This window comes from Hyaena hyaena, unplaced genomic scaffold, assembly GCF_003009895.1.
Source record: "Hyaena hyaena isolate Hyena2069 unplaced genomic scaffold, ASM300989v1 scaffold_613, whole genome shotgun sequence".
Taxonomy (NCBI): Eukaryota; Metazoa; Chordata; class Mammalia; order Carnivora; family Hyaenidae; genus Hyaena; species Hyaena hyaena.
Genome location: NW_024081245.1, coordinates 883,735 through 900,259, shown reverse-complemented (window position 1 = coordinate 900,259; position 16,525 = coordinate 883,735). Strand labels below are relative to the sequence as shown.

Sequence of the window (16,525 nt, the reverse complement as noted above, 5' to 3'; positions counted from 1 at the left end):
AATATAGGCACTTCAGATTTCTTTTGATTAACATTTACACAATGTATCTTTTTCCATTCTTATACTTTAAGTTACTTGTATCATACCTATATTTGAGGTGAGCTTCTTATGGACAGCCCACAGTTGGATCATAATTATTTGAATCCATTTTGCCATTCTCTGCCTTTTAATTGGTGTGTTTAAGCCATTTACATTTATTTATTTATTTATTTATTTATTTATTTATTTATTTATTATTTTTAAGAATTCAGCTTTTTATTGAACAGGTTACCAAAGAGATGTAGTCAAAAGCCCAAAGCCCACATCATAATCAGACTCCTCTGATTCATCTTTCTTTGCTTCCACTTTCTTCTCCTCAGCAGTGGTGGAAGGGAGCAGGCCCAGCTGCTAGGGCAGAACCTCCAGCCCCCCTCTTACAGACAAGGCTCCCAGTGTTGACATGGGCCAGGGCCTTTGCATACAAGCCTAGCCAGAAAGGTTCAACATTTACACTCACTGCTTTAACGAGGACGTTGATCTTATCCTCCCTGACTGACTCCTCATCATCATGTTGTATGAGGGCTGAGTAAATGCAGGCTAACTCCCAGACAGAGGCCAGGGTGCAGGCAAGTGGGCGCTGCTGGATGAAGTGAAGCTTCCTCAGTCAGAAGGAGCACTTTAGCAGCAGCTGAAGAAAGGGGTTAAGCCATTTACTTTTAAAGTAATTCACAATGTGTTAGAATTTAGACCTGCTGTTTGTTTTCTGTTTGTTTCCACTGCATTTTGTTTCATTTCCCCTTTCATGCATTCCTTGTTGAAGTAAGTTTATGACAGTTGCTTGACAACCTTGTCATTTAATTCCAACCTCTGTGCAATCATGGCATTGCATATGTTATTGTCTTTTCTCATTTGACTTATGGTTTTTCTGGTGCTTGGTAAAATTAATGATTTTGGATTGATTCCTGAACATTTTGAGGATTTAGTTAAAAGAATCAGGTTTCTTTTTAAATCATATATTTTAGCAGGCAATCAACCCTGAACGTGTCTTGACTCCATTTTGTGGACTGTGGTTTGAATGTCAATTTGGTTCAAAAGTTATGTGCTGTTATTTTGGTCTCCCTCACCTGTGTGCTTCTCAGAGTCGGATCTGCAGATGTGATCTTGCACCCCAACTTCAGTTTCCTAAATGTTTGCTGTGTTTATTTTGGCGGGTTTCATGCACATGAGACATTTTTCAGGGTAAGGAGTGGGGAGCAGGCAATCCAGGACTTTAATCATAGAATTAAAGGAGTTCTTTTTCTACCTTTGTCCTCTCTGTAATTCTCCCCCCAGTCTCTGCTGTGTTGTCACTGTTTAGTGCCAGCCACCATACCCACATATTAAGCCCTTAGGAGCCACATATGGCTAATGGATTCTGTATTGGACAATGAAGATATAGAAAATTTCTATCATCTCAGAAAGTTCTATTGCATAGGTCTGGTATAGATGAAAACCTTTTGCTTCATGAGTTTAAATCCTTCCTGCTCCTCTTAAAGATGAAAATTATAGAAAGAAACAAAAGATATAAAAGATGGGGAGAGTGAGAAAAAAAGAATTTTAAAATCCAAAGATTGGGGGAAAAAGTGGTAACAATAAAAGATAACAGAGAGATATTGGAAATACCCACATGGAATAAATCTTTTTTTTTTTTAGTTTATTAATGTATTTTGTGAGAGAGAAAAGGATCAGGGGAGGGACAGAGAGAGAGGGAGAAAGAGAGAATCCCAAGCAGGCTCCTCACTCTCAATGCAGAGCCTGACACAAGGCCCAAAGCCACAAACCACAAGATCATGGCCTGAGCTGAAGTCAAGAGTCAGACGCTTACCCGAGTGAGCCACCCAGGCACTCCACCTCATGAAGTAAATCTTAATCAAAAACAGCAGAGCAAACTCCTAAGCACAGAGTCTCCTAGATACTCCTGGTACTTAGATAGTTTCATGTGCCAGAGGCCAGGACATCTTCGCAAAGCTGTATTTCAGAAGCAGTAAGTTTGAGCTTCAGTTGTCATTCCCTTACCTCATATTCTGCAGTAAAAGAGATATTTGCATTCAGAATCTTAGAGCTCAAAAGACACTTTAAGACTGTGGAATTCAAATGCTACTTCAAAATACTGTGGATGCAAAAAGTACACACTTGGGTATGGCAAGTCTGGCCTCCTTGCTGGTCTTAGATTTGGCTAAATTAATGAGTATCAAGCCCCTCGCCCCCATCCCTCCCAGGGACTTCCAGGTATGGGATCCTCACTCCTGCCCAAGCCTTGATGAACTGCAACTCAGGGCTCTTTTGGTCACCAAAGAAAGAACATGGTGGATCTCTGTCCTTGTTCATCCTTTTGTTTTTTGGATGGAAGAGAGAGACCCCAGATGCTATCCCCAAAGCAGCTGGAAATGTGAGCGTCTAGCGCAGAAACAAAAGCAATCCCTAGCCCCAGGCTACAGGGCAAGAGAGAAACTACTAGGGAATTGAAACTGAAGGTCTGAGAAGTAAAGACGAAGTAAGCTAGAGAGCAGTAGAGAGAGGGGAGTAAAGAAGGGATGCCAAGGCACTAGTGGGTCAGGGGACAGTTCTGAGCTAATCTCACAAGTTCCTTTCTAAAGACTTTCTGGGAGCAGACACTGAAGGACACAAAGAGTTGGTACAAGACCTGGTTTCTTCAGAGAAATCCATACGCTAGTTTCTCCTCATAGAACTTTCCAGAACTAGGGTTTTCCTTTCCTACTACACAACTTAGAACACATTTCCTGAAAGAAGTGTTCAAAAATTGTTCTTTCTTCTTATACCTTTTGCCAAGACTTCTTGAAAATTCTCAGATTTCATCTCAATGCCTCTCCTTTTCAATACATCATGACAGAAGGGAGATACCAATCATTATAGCTGACATGTGCATTTTCACTACCAATAACATATTTAAAACATAACTCAATCTAATTATTGAAAAAGCAGGTTTTCAATCCAAATAGGATTGAAGAAAATCAATCATATTGAAGAATATGGCCACAGAGAGGTGAAAGAGATGCACGAAGCCAAGATGGAAACTAACATTATTTTAGTGTGCTTATTAACAAATCATAATGAAAAATCTAACAGTAGTTTTCAGAATCAACAGAGCTGTTTTCCAAAATGGTGCTAGGATATGGTATTAACAGTTCGAGTAAGAGTCATATGAGACCAAATAGGTTTCTTATTGTATTATTTAGTACCTGGAAAAATGACCCAAGGTGTCAGCCTCAATAAAATGGAAGTAATCATAATGCCTACCTTGTAAATTCATTATGAGGATTACATGACATGGTGCATGTAAGGTGCTTAGCATGATGCCTGGCACACTTGGCACACACTGAATGTCTGAATCTTTCCTCTTTTCTCCTTATAACCTGTGATAACATCACTTCTGTTGGGCCTTCAACCTTTCTGCTATGCATTCATGCTGCTAGCCAGGTGCCCTCTTCTCTTCTGGGCCCCCTATTTTCTTGAATAACCTTGATTATTACAACCATCATGTGTTTTGTAACTAGACATTGTTCCTATTAACTCAAATAATGTATTTAAATGAAGCAATGGGTTGGGATCCTCAATAGCTTTTTGCCTCTTGCAGTTTCCCCACTTGTCCACTAGGTTTGCTGGTGAGCAGTTGCTTCAAACTCCCTTTATTGGACTCTGTGTTCATGTTTATTTTACAGTGTTTATCTTTATTCCCAATTGTTCTAACCCACTGAAAGAAAGCAAGGCCCTTAATAAAATGGAGCATGTAGTTTCAATTTTCACATGAGTCACACTTGTGAGTAGTGCGTTCTTTTGTCTTGGGCTCAGTGCATGGGACAAATCAAAAGAGGATGGGAAGAGTTTTGTGCTTGGTCACAGCTGGAGCACGGTGTTAAGTTGATTGTATTGAAGAATCTGAAGCTTTTCTTTTAGTCTGTGTAGGGAATAAAACTAGGAAGAATCATTTTATACCCGTGGGAAGGATTTACTGGTTTATAAATATGATAAACCTTTCTTAATATTAGTGCTTTGAACTTGCTGAGCGCCTTTCAGCAGTGGATTCCAAAGCACTTCTCTGACAGTAAGCCCCGGGACCCTCAGGATGGAGGCATTATTTCCATTTTAGAGTTAGAGAAATAAATGCAAGGAGTGACTTGCTCAAGAACACAGAATAAGTCCTCTTCATGCTTATACCTCAAGAACTCAGACCAAATCTAACCTCTAGGCTACTCATGCCCCTACATAATTATTTTATAAAAGGAAAACAATGATTTCAAATGTATATTGAGTTAAGCATAAACATACATCTCTTTCCACCTGTTTTAACACGTTTTTGAAGTTTTGCTTATTTTTACATTGGCAGGATTTTTACATGATTAGCTCTGAGTGTCTTTTGTTTAAAGTGTCTTGTGCAGGGGATGAGAGAGATTGAATGATCAAGGATCTTTCCACTGTTTAGTAACTAGTTCATGTTCAGTCTCGTTGTGTGGTGACCAATAGGGACTATTCCAATCTTTTTCTTTTAAGTTTATTTATTTATTTTCATACAGACAGAGATAGTGCAATTGGGGGAGGGACAGAGAGAGATGGAGAGAGAATCCCAAGCTCTGTGCTGGTAGCGCAGAGCCTGATGCAGAGCTTGAATGCAGGAAACTGTGAGACCATGATCTAAGCTGAAACCAAAAGTCGGATGCTTAACCAATTGAGCCACACAGACACCCTGGGACTATTCCAATTCTGAGAGAAGTAATATATTGGTTATATTAACCTGGTTTTGGAGGCAGGGCATAGTTCCCAAATAAAAAAAATGACAGAATTTATATCTGGTTATTTGGGTTCTATACAAAAGAGTCTCATTGAAAACCTATGGACGTGGACACAAAAGTACAGGAGGTAATAGTCTTAGAAACGAGAAAATGAACAAAAATGTAGAATAAGTCCCAGAGAGCAGTAGAGAAAGCAGTAAAAGGAGCACTAGGGAAAGGCAGAGATAAAGAAATGAAAAGTAGCATCAGCAAGATTTATCCCACCAGTGTTAACCCGCAAACAGATTTCAGCAGAGGCATTATGACCTCATTGGACCCAAAGGATCAAAGGAAACAAGCAACTAGGTATTGAGGAAACAGGCAAGTAGGAAGACAGTTTTTATCACACTAATGTCCTAAAGAATGAGATAAAATAAAATACTAGTTCCTAGATGGGAATATGCATCTATTTGTCTAATACAGGTGCAACAGATCAAAAAGTAACTGTAAATCATCACCAATATAAAGGTCAACATTTAAACTATCAAGACTATAAATGGGGTAATAACTGAACATCATTATCCATGCAGGGCACTTCACTAATACAGGCTTTTCTAATACCCCCCACCTCGTCCCCCCAATGCACAAAAGCTTTTGGAGGCAACATATACTTCCATTCAATCCTTATTTAAGGGAAGCATCAGCTTCAGCACCCAACAGGTTGCTCCCTAATTCTTCTTTCCTTCCTCGTAGTTTGTAAGATCTGGAAACAGGAAGTGATATTTACTCCTTGGTCTCAACAGAACAATGATGGACACTGAATATACACCACTCTAAATGCAGACCACAGCAGGGAAACATCCTCACAGGAATGTTTATAAAGCTTGTGATTTTCACTTTTGAACATCCAAGTGGTGTTTCTTGTGATTTTTAAAGAATTAAGGATGAATTGACATTTCAGTGAAAGGAAAATAAGCCTCACAGAACCAGAAGAATCCACAAGAGCCTTGTCCAGATACATTCATGGTTCTGAATCTGAGAGAAGGGATGGATGCAATTTTATAATGCCTTTAAAAAAGGGATCTTATGCATAAAATGGGTAAAATATGTTTGAGACCATCTCACTCAAACTTGATTCAACATTCACTTGTCTCATAGAACACTTACGTCTGTGTCACCATGCAAACTACAGGTCTGGGGTTTACATTTACATTTTTTCCAGAAACAAGGAAAACAGCCATGTCTTAAGCAGAGCTTCTATAGCACTTCTGCTGCTCTATTCCTGTGACCTTCCTTTTGGAGAAAGTCATACCTCAAGCCATGGTTTCCATACTTGTTTAAGAGCACTTAATACCCCAGCATAGAAACGGACAAAACATTATTCTACTAGTGTATTTCTTCTATATAATTAATTTACAACATGACTTCTTATTAAACCAATCATTAAGCACAACCAGTATTTTGATTTAGGAAATAATTCGAAATCAGCCTCAGTATTTCATTTTTGCTCTACTTCATTTTGGTTGCACAGTACTGAGACAAATCCTAATTCAGCCATAGAAGTCTTTACAAAGGCTGACACTCTTGCAGAGCCCCCCTTGCAATCTCAACATACTCTTTGAAAAAGTGAGTGGGAATAGTTGATGCAAAAAACTGTATCATCAACAATACATTAATAACGGTTCATTCCTTCTCATAAATATAAAAGCCAAAAGAGAAGCACTCAAATTTACAGCTTTAGAACTGTATCAAACAAGGTAGCTTGTCATTCATTTTTGCACAGCTGTGTAGCTACATAGTGAACAGAACAGAATCTGGGCAGATCCCCAGCCTGGCATTTAATAGAGCCCAGCATTCATGTAACTGAGCCCAGCATTCACAGAAGACAGCCGTGTGTTTGTACAGTTTTACATGAGTACACATGAGTAGGCCTGAATTTTTAAAGGAACATTTAAGCACCATTACATTCCTAATCAATGGCACATTTAGAAGTGAAAATATTTTCAGAGAAGGCAGGAGAAGCTATATTCTGAGTCTACACAAAAACGAGTTAACCTGAGTGCACGAGTAAAGACACCAGTGGTATCAAGAGTTAACTTGAGGAGTGCCTGGGTGGCTCAGTCAGTTAAGTGTCCGACTTCAGTTCAGGTCATGATCTCACAGTTCGTGGGTTCGAGCCCTGCGCTGGGCTCTGTGCTGACAGCCAGCTCAGAGCCTGGAGCCTGTTTCAGATTCTGTGTCTCCCTCTCTCTCTGACCCTCCCTTGCTCTCTCTCTCTCTCTCTCAGAAATAAATAAAACATTAAAGATTTTTAAAAAAGAGTTAACTTGATATCCAGCACACAGAACACGCATGCCACTTCTATTCTTTTTTTGAAGAAAATTCAAATCAAACATTTGCAGCTTCCTGAATCATTTTCCAGAATTCTTCTAATATTTGACACACCACCTGGCCCAGAATCAGTAATAAATATTTGTTGCATGGATAAGAGACTCTAGTTTGAAAATTCACTCATATAATATAGCAAAGGTTTTCTTTCAAGACCCCTTGTCCTCTCCAGGGGAGATAGAAAGAAAACCAAATCATTCTGCAGTTACCTACCTCTGGTACTTAAGTACTTTCAAAGCTGATTTCTCATGACTACTTTACAACAGAGGTTTTTACACAAGTACCTGCAGGTCTGTAAGGGAGGTGTTATTGTTATCCTAACATTAGAGTTCAAAAGTCAAAACAAAATAATATTTATTAGGGTCTATTAATGAGTGAAGTGTGGAACTGAGATTCAGAATCTGGGCCACAAGTCCCCTAAATCCATGCTTCCCCTATTCCTTTTTCCTGTCTTTGGCGCTCTCTACCTCTCCCTCAATTCCCTGCCTCTGTCACATGCTAAAAGCACTACATATAATTTAAAGCCTACTTGGGCTTTGGGGTTAGTCAAAAAAGCCATTGGGTCTCATAGTTGCACTTGTTCACCCGTAATGTATATCAAGTATACTATACATAAACTTTATGATTAAAAAGCATAAACATATAATATATTTATACATCCTATGTATAGAATAAGTTTCTTAAGGTTTGGCATAAAGTACATGTCTTTCCATATCAGGGCATCTCACAGTGAGAGCTTTCCTATTCAGAAACGAACATTTTCTTCTTTCCTGTAACTTTTTGTTTAAAGAAAGTTTTTTGAGTGTTTTCTTCCTTTAGATAATGGAGAGTGTACTAACCAAATAAACACATAGGGTATTAAAATGGCCCTGCTGATAATTTTGCTAAAACACCGAAAATTCATTTCTTGCATAAACAAGACTAGACACAATAGTCAAGGATCAGGGTTTCTCAGCACACAAAGTAGGCTTTGTCCAGTGGATGTTTTCCTTGGTTTTTTTTCCCTTGATCGAGTGCTAACAAAAGTATTACTTTCCCACTTTGTTGTAGAGATGGGGGGTTGAAGTCTAGTGAGGGCAACTTTGTGCCTTATCTAAGCCTTTCATGGTGGGTCACTTATGAGGGAAAGACCCCATTCATGGGTCCCTGGACAGGAAAGAAGGCCCGCAGTGGGGGCAAGGAGCAGTTCTGTGCTTCAAGGGGTCTGGCAGGTTTGCATAACAGAAGATGTTTATCCGTGTTTATGGTATATCCCTTCTCCCTTTATATTTCCCATGGCTGATGTTACTTTTTATAGCATATCTAACTGTCTGAGAAGGAGATTTGGAGTTCCATGCCTTAGAAAGCAAAAAGAAAGGGATAGAAACCTTCAGTTACACTATCTGCAGGAGGTTTTCTGGCTTTCAGAATTTACAAAGATGATTTCTGTGTGTGTGTGTGTGTGTGTGTGTGTGTGTGTGTGTGTGTTCAATGAAACACATATGCGGTATATATGATGTGAGAGCTTTTCAAATCGACAACCTAAGTGAAAGAATCAAAAGCTTTTCTTTATATACTCTTGCAATTCCTTTAGTATATTGAATACGTTGTCAAATGAATATTGATTGTTAATAATTAGATTCAAATTTTATTCTAATATGTCATTTTCTGTGGAATAATGAACTGAGAGGATCCCACTGTCTGAGTTTTAAACATACCTATGGAAAATACCAAAATTCCTGTGATCTACTTTTTCTTTTATCATTGACCTTATGATTTTATAAGAAAAGAAAGGAAACTTCCAAGCAGAGTTTAATTTTAAAGAGGATGCAGGGTATCTTTTAGAAAGATTTTCTTAATCATCTGGATTAATCCCGACTTTCAACTCCAGATAAGAAATAGGATATCCCATAAGAAGGATTTGCAGCATGTAGGGAATTTTTTGCCAACCAGGAAAGGCTCCCAGGGTCTCAGTTATTAAAGTTAAATTTATTGGTGATTATGTCTATTTCCTGTATAAATGAAACTTCAAAACAAACACTTGAAAAAAGTCAAAAGAAGTCAACTAAATGGCATGGTTTTTACAAGTACAAAAGAAGTGGACATTTTCAAAGGGTCTCACAACTTGGCAGATTGAATAAAATGAATGTGAGAGCTTACTGTTAACCCCCAACAAATGCTGACACAGTTGTAGCACCCACTCCCGCCCCTGAAACACACCCTGTTCACAAGAAATAATAGACAAACTGCCCAGAGATACACAGCTTTAATCCCATTAAGGGGCTCTTGTGACATTGTAAACCAAGTAACTAGAGTTTGAGTCGATGAGGCTGTCCTAGACCTTCTGGATGGGATTAATTCCATGTAATTCTCTACAGCCTTTTCTAATTGGTTAAGATGTGTGAGATGCCATGCGTAATGGAATCACTCAGCCATCTGCCTCTCACACAAGTCACTTCAAATGGAAAAAAAAAATATCGCGAGAAGCCAGCAATTGGCTCTACCTTGTAGGAATGTAGCACTTACTCTTCTTCCAGACATTAGGACAAATCAGAACAGAGAATATCAATGTTGCAGAATATCAATCAGCAGCCCCACTTGTGGTAGATGGAACAAGTATGTTGTACATGAGCCTAGATCATGCAGAGCCAGGGGCCTCAATCTGCATGTGGAGTTTTACATTTTGGTCAAGTAAATACCAAGACTTGTGCAAGTACACACACTTGTTCTATATAAAATAGATCTTTAAGAAGTTAAACTGTAACAAAAATAACATACATCAGAGGAACTCCCGTCCAGCCCTTGTCTGTACCTGTTATCCCCTAAAATACTTCACTCATTTGGCAAAGTTAGAAAATAATAAAATCATCAATACACCATCAGGCCATTACTTGAAGTTTTTTTTTTTTAATTTTTCACCTTGTTTGTTACAGTGCTATATAAACACAACCTGAACCCACAAGCCATTATAATTGCAAACGCAAACAAAAGCATGCTCCAGTGTTATACAATGACCATGGGACCACTTAAGGCTTGTTCCTTATTAACCTGAATATATCTAAATGAACACTGGACACCTACAGGCAATTGAGACCAGGCATGTATCCATGTGCCTCTAAATCAGTGAGTTTACACATGTGTTTGTAATGCCCAGAGACCTCAATACAATCTTCACGACTTGGAAGGCATGCCTATAAAGATCTACATTTTTGAGCTAAGTGAATTTAGTTATTTGAGTGCTTGAGTGCTTTAGATGTGATGATTGGAAAAGGTATGAGAGAAAGTATGGTTTTCTTAGTGAATAGGACTGGAAGTTACAAAAAAACATAGGAGTACATAATAAGACAAGGTGATAAAGCAGGCTTAATTTTTATAGTCAACTATAAGGGACACCATTACTCATAAAAATTAGAATTATAGAATGAATCTATTTAAGAGCGATGTTTTCTTCAGGTATGCTCCTTGAGCCTGCTCCATCTGAATCATTCAGTGTCCTTATTAAAAATGACCCCCCAATACCTTTTTTGTCCTCTCTGCATGATTGACTCCAAGTAATCCTTGTCTGTTACGTACTGGGCTTTCCCCTAAACTCACAGCTGCTTTAGGATGAGCATTGTGCTTCATTGATATCTGCAGATCTTAGCACAGAGCCCATGTTGAATAAATTAATATCCATGTTGAATAAATTAATGCTAATTTTAAGAAAGTGGAATTTCATTTGATTTCACAACTAGACCTGAAATAGTTAATATCATGCTGTGAGGCCTGAATACCTGAGCCAATGCTCACACCCTATTCATAGACAAGAGAAAAGGAACAAATGTGCATCAGGCACTAAGTGCTAGGAACGATGATGGTGGCCTCAAACAGTGTCTCATGCAAGCCTCACAATCCCACTAGGAGAAAGAAATTGCTACACATTATAGAGCTAAGGTAGTAGAAGCTCAAGGAGATTAGGCTACATACTCAATTTCTCAGAGCTACCAAGTAAATAATGAATGATTGACTATACCCAAGAGACCCTCTGTCCATTGTTACAAGTTAGGATCAAGTGGATTTTACCCATGTCTCAAATATCTGATTATCCTGGACCCTCTCCCCAACTACCACCACCCTTGAAATTAAGAAAATTCCCAAGTCACGACAGTTGATTCTATACACCATTTTCTGGGTTTTACAATTAGGTCAAGCAGGTTTTCAAAAGTAGTTATTTCTAAAGTGTCACCTTAGAGCAGATGGGAAGAGACCCCCTTACTCCCTGGCCCCCATTCATCCCACCCACTTGCAGCTGGGCTCCAACCAGGATACCAAAGGGCCACCGGGTCACCCCAGAGTTCTAAGCTTCAGGCAGATGTCTCCTCAAGTGTTAAGACAGAACCTAGATCAGCACACAGGCCGGAGTTTCATGGTCAAGAGTCTGTTGCTCTGTAAAGGAACAAAGAAACCATTAAAGCAGCCCTGGGCCATTTTCCAAGAGATTTGGAAGGGGGAAAAAAAGGTTAGTGGTTATAAGTGAGGAAAAATAAAATCTATATTTTCTAGAGACTTATGTATGCATGCAAATATCTATGTATATATGCATGCATGTTTAATTCCAGGGACCCAATATAGAACAAATAAAGTTTGTTTGGAATAGGTTTCCTTTTCTTGTTTAAAACCCCCTGTTTGATGAGCATGTAGCTGAATAATCCATTTATAGTTGACACATGTGCTACTAGTTGAGAGGTCTTGACATATTCACGGTTAAGATCCTTCAGAGTCCAGAACAGAAAAGCACCACAGCAGCCCAGAAAATGCATTCAAACTTGTCTCATTTCCTTAGCAAGGGGTCTTTCAGGTAAGATCACACTTACAGAAATGTCATTACAGCAAAAGAATAAAAGAATAGAGAAAATTTTTATATTCCTTTTAGATTACATTTTCCCCTTATCTCATGAAAATAAAACTATTTTAAAAAGATTCTAGTTACAAGAGGAAGCACCATCAACCTTAATTAATATTGGCAATTGGCAATGCTCCTTGAATTATTACTAAATGTTTCTTTAAAAATTGGGATTTTTTCCTTTTTTCTTTTTTTCCTTCATATTTTAGCCTTCAAGAAGTAAGTATATCTAAGATTCAACTTTCTCGTTTTCAGGAACATATGTATACCAAAATAGGAGACCCCACTTACCAATTTTTCCCCACACTTTCTTTTTTTATTATTATATATGCTCTTTTTTTTAAAGCTTTCCAACTGTATTTACATAAAGTTTGGGGAAGCAGCAGGCAATTGTAGGGTATGGGGAAATATACCAAATTTTGTAGTGTTTTAACAGGGATTTCCTCTGCCAAAAAAAACTCTGTCGCTGTTCACTGGTGCGTTGTTGGCTCAAGTGGGCAAGAGACATATCCTCCCTTTCTCCTCAAAGGAGAAATCTTTCTTGGGTTAATAAACAACTGACTTATGAGAAGCACTTTCCCATCCATAACAATCCACTACCCTCTAAAAAATTCACACTTTCCTTGCAAAAACCAGCTTAGGTGTCATAGAAGAATTCTAAACCACAGTGTTTTCCTAATCCAGCATTGCTCACCAAAATCAGGGCTTATGGAGATATTTTTGGTAACCTTTGTCTGCCTCCATCCTAAGAAGTCTATATTAAACAACACCCGGAATTGCCCAAGGAACAAAGCTCCCAGCGGTGCCATGGGATTGTTTCCAGGTCAAGCCCACAGCACTGGCTTTCCCTTACTCATCTCCTCACCTCGGAGAGGAGGTGTATGTATCCATCATAAGTGGACTTGGCAGTGTCCTTCCTCCTTGCATTGACTATAGAACCGAGCAAATTCCCCCAGTTCCATCTGCCTGGAATGCTTTTCCTTCACTTCAGTCATGCTGATGCCCAAATGTCACTCAGTTACCAGAAGGCCTTCCCTGACCACCCTGCGTAAACTAAGCCACTACCACCACCTCTCTCAACATCTTACCCAGCGTTAATCTGCCTCATAACTCTGACTCGCTACATTTATTTGTTGGCCACTTGTCCACAGTTAGAATATCAGCTCCTTGGGGACAGGACTCTGCATTTTTTGTTTGGTGCTGCATTCCGAAGGCCTGGAGTGATGCCAGGACATTATTAAACTATAAATAAAAACTATTTTAAATATAAATTAATTATAGATTATAAATTATAATTTAATATTACATAAATTAAAAAGGACACCTCCATGAGAGATTTGTTTTACAAACCAACCAATGACGGTAAGACATCTTTGCTTAGAGTTTCAGAAAGGTTTCTTGCCATTTATTGATCTTTCATGGTGTATTTTGCTCAAATTTTGTGTGTGGCCCAGAGGCAGGGCATTACACCACGGGACCTGGGGACCTTCCTTCAGGCTGTGGATAAGTCTAGGGTTGGTAAGTGATGGGTGAAAGGATAACATCCCCACAGACTGTGGCCTGATAACAGTGTAAGGTCTAGTCTGCAGTCAAAACCCTGTAGAGAATAGCCTTCCAATATTTTCCAGCCTTCCCTCCTGGGGTAAACATATACATTCTTACCTACCTACAGCGAGCTATTTTCTCCAGGTGTGTTCACCCCACCACTGTGCCCTACTTATAATATTTTATTTGCCCCCAAACTGTTCTTTCTATCATTCCCAGCCTCCCTGGCACCTCTTGCCATCACCACACATCTCAATTTCACCTCATCCACCCTCAAGGCCTCCTCTAGGAATTATGCCTTCCCCAAGGCTCTTCTTCATATGCCCACCATCACGATCGCCATTGCTCTGGATGGAAGAAGCCATTCCCCTCTGCTCTCACTGATTTAGATCCACATCTCTCTGATTATGCAATAACAATCATCACTGTGTATTTGGAGGCTTTGGTTGGTTGTTTTTATTCTTGTTGTTTGCTTATTTGTTTTTTGTATGAGTCTTAGCCTTGCAAATTAGGCTAAGAAAGAGTTTCCCTGGTTTTTATTAATCTGCCTCCACCCAGTTCAAATGCCAAAAGCATTCCTAGTCCAGGATGATTATCAACTGCAGAGCACAGTCGGAGGTGGGAAAAGTGGAGGCAGGGACAGTGAATGTCTGAGTCTATGGTGGGGAAGAACGTATCCAGGCTTAAAGAGTACCCCACCTCTTGCTACCAGACTCCACGATTTCTGATGTTCCAAGTAACTTCCAAACACCTGAGATTTGCCACAGTAGACTAGAAGCAGTTTGTGTATTATTCACCATTGCATTTCCTACACTGTCTAGCACAATGCCTTGAACTTTTTTTAATGTTTATTTATTTTTGAGATAGAGTGTGTGTGTAGGGGAGGCTCAGAGGGAGAGGAAGACACAGAATCCAAAGCAGGCTTCAGGCTCTGAGCTGTCAGCACAGAGCCTGATGCGGGGCTCGAACGCACAGATCATGACCTGAGCCAAAGTCGACTGCTCCATCAACTGAGCCACCCAGGTGCCCCACAATGCCTTGAACTTACTGGGTGCAGAAAAAAAATGTCGGAGGAATGAATGAATGCACCCATGGAAAATCTTTCTGTTCCCTTGTACTTAGCACCTCCTTGATCCCAGGTTTAAAACACACATCCTTAAGGCAGGCTATAAAACATCTTCATCTTTAATCCTTATCCCCCTGCACAGCCACACACACCCTCTGACCGAGCATTTATCTCAGGGCACAAAATGCCATTTGCGCGCTGATCAAAGGCTGTGGGAATGGGGGCATGAGCCGAATGGCAGCTGCACTCAGATCCTGCCCACACCCTTCCTGTTTGCGGCAGCCCACCCCAGGGGCTATTATGTTTGCAGAAGGCTAAGCCCAGCCCCTCCTTCCCTGGTCCTTATAGACACTCTGTGGGGCTGAAGTGGCAGCCCCTCGTTCTTGGAGCCTGTTTTCAGCTTTTCATTGTCCCTATGCAAGGCACAGATAGCAGACCAGACGCTCCTTTCCCCTTTCCTGGGACGCTGATAAGGCAATGAAAACAGTTCTCTATTTTCCTGCACAAAAGCTAACTTAGAAGAATGGGGTGGAGCATAAGTGATAACCAGCCAGAATTTGTTGCTTTGTGAAAAGAAATGTGGCGGGGAGGGACAAGGGAAGACTGAAAGCTTTGAGTTTTTGCTCTGGGTTGTAAAAGTCAGCCACCATTCAATGACAATGTCCCCTTTCCAGCCTTATAGCCTCATTTCACTTCTGTAATGGAAAACGCTGCCCTCAGGTCAGAGGGCCACAAGTTTCTCCTCCTGAGGGTGGCTGGGCCACCTGGGAGGCTCTCATGTGACCCACTTAACCACAGTGTAGCTTAGGGGCTGGAATTAAGGGAAAGGGTAGAAGACAAGAATGCCTTCTTGTACATTTAACCCATTCCAACCTAATTTCTTACCCTTTTGAACCCACCAGCTTGGTCAATTTCAGCTCAAGATGTATGTGTGTGTGTGTGTGTGTGTGCACGTGCGTGCGTACGTGCGTGTGTGTGTGTTTATGTGGGGAGCTTCATCAGCTTCACATGATCTTGGTTTATCCCCAGTGTCTCTGGTCAGGGACTCTTTAAATAAACAACACAGCCTGGGGTTTCCAAGTTATTTTGCAAGAGAAATCCTTCAAAGATATAGTTAGTGTTTGGTGAGTGTGGAGGCAAAGAAATGCCATAAAAATAGAAGATTACTATTTCCATCTGGAACTGAAAAAAAAAATTAATGAAGGAGAGACATGAGATTTTACCAAAATGTTTCCTGGTGGGAGCTCTCTGTCCTGAGGCAGGCGCTGGCCTCCCTCTGCCACCACTTGCTCTGGAACGTGGTGTAATTAACAGAAACTACAGTCCTTTTGTTTGTCAGAAAAATAAGGTAGTTTCCATGAGGCCAATTCGAGGAAATTAATTGGTCTGGGGTAAAGTCCCAATATTGGCATTGTCTTTGAAAGCAACCAAGATGGCTAGGATTCTAATGCACAGTCAGGGCAGAAAGTCAATTTCTTGACAAGATAATCTTGTTCTTGACAAGAACAAGACAATCTCTAAGGTATCTGCTGGTTCTAAAATGTTACAGGTCCACAATGCAGGGTCCAAGTTTCTCCATTTTTTTTCTTTTTTATAATTTAGATGTAATTGACATACAACGTATTAGATTCAAGTGTACAACATGATTTGATATTTGTATATATCACAAAAATAATCACACTAAGTCTAATTAACATCCATCTCTGTTCATGTTTCTCTCATTTACCCAAAGACTTAATTCACACAGCTCCTTACTAGCCTCCACATCATTCTGAAATTGTTGGAGAAAGAAATTCAGCAACTGGCTGCTGCTACTTTTCCCACTCTGCGACATAAATGCAGGTAACTGAGCGTTGCTCAATCCCCCAGGGACCAACTTTCACAAGGCATGGAAGTTTGGTGGGCTCTGAGAGGATTAAG

The 16,525-nt window shown here is 39.9% G+C and overlaps 1 pseudogene; it reads right to left on the bottom strand.

Moving 5' to 3' along the window:
• Window positions 1-267: 267 nt before the first annotated feature.
• Window positions 268-16,439, bottom strand: LOC120248887 (annotated as a pseudogene).
• Window positions 16,440-16,525: the final 86 nt, after the last annotated feature.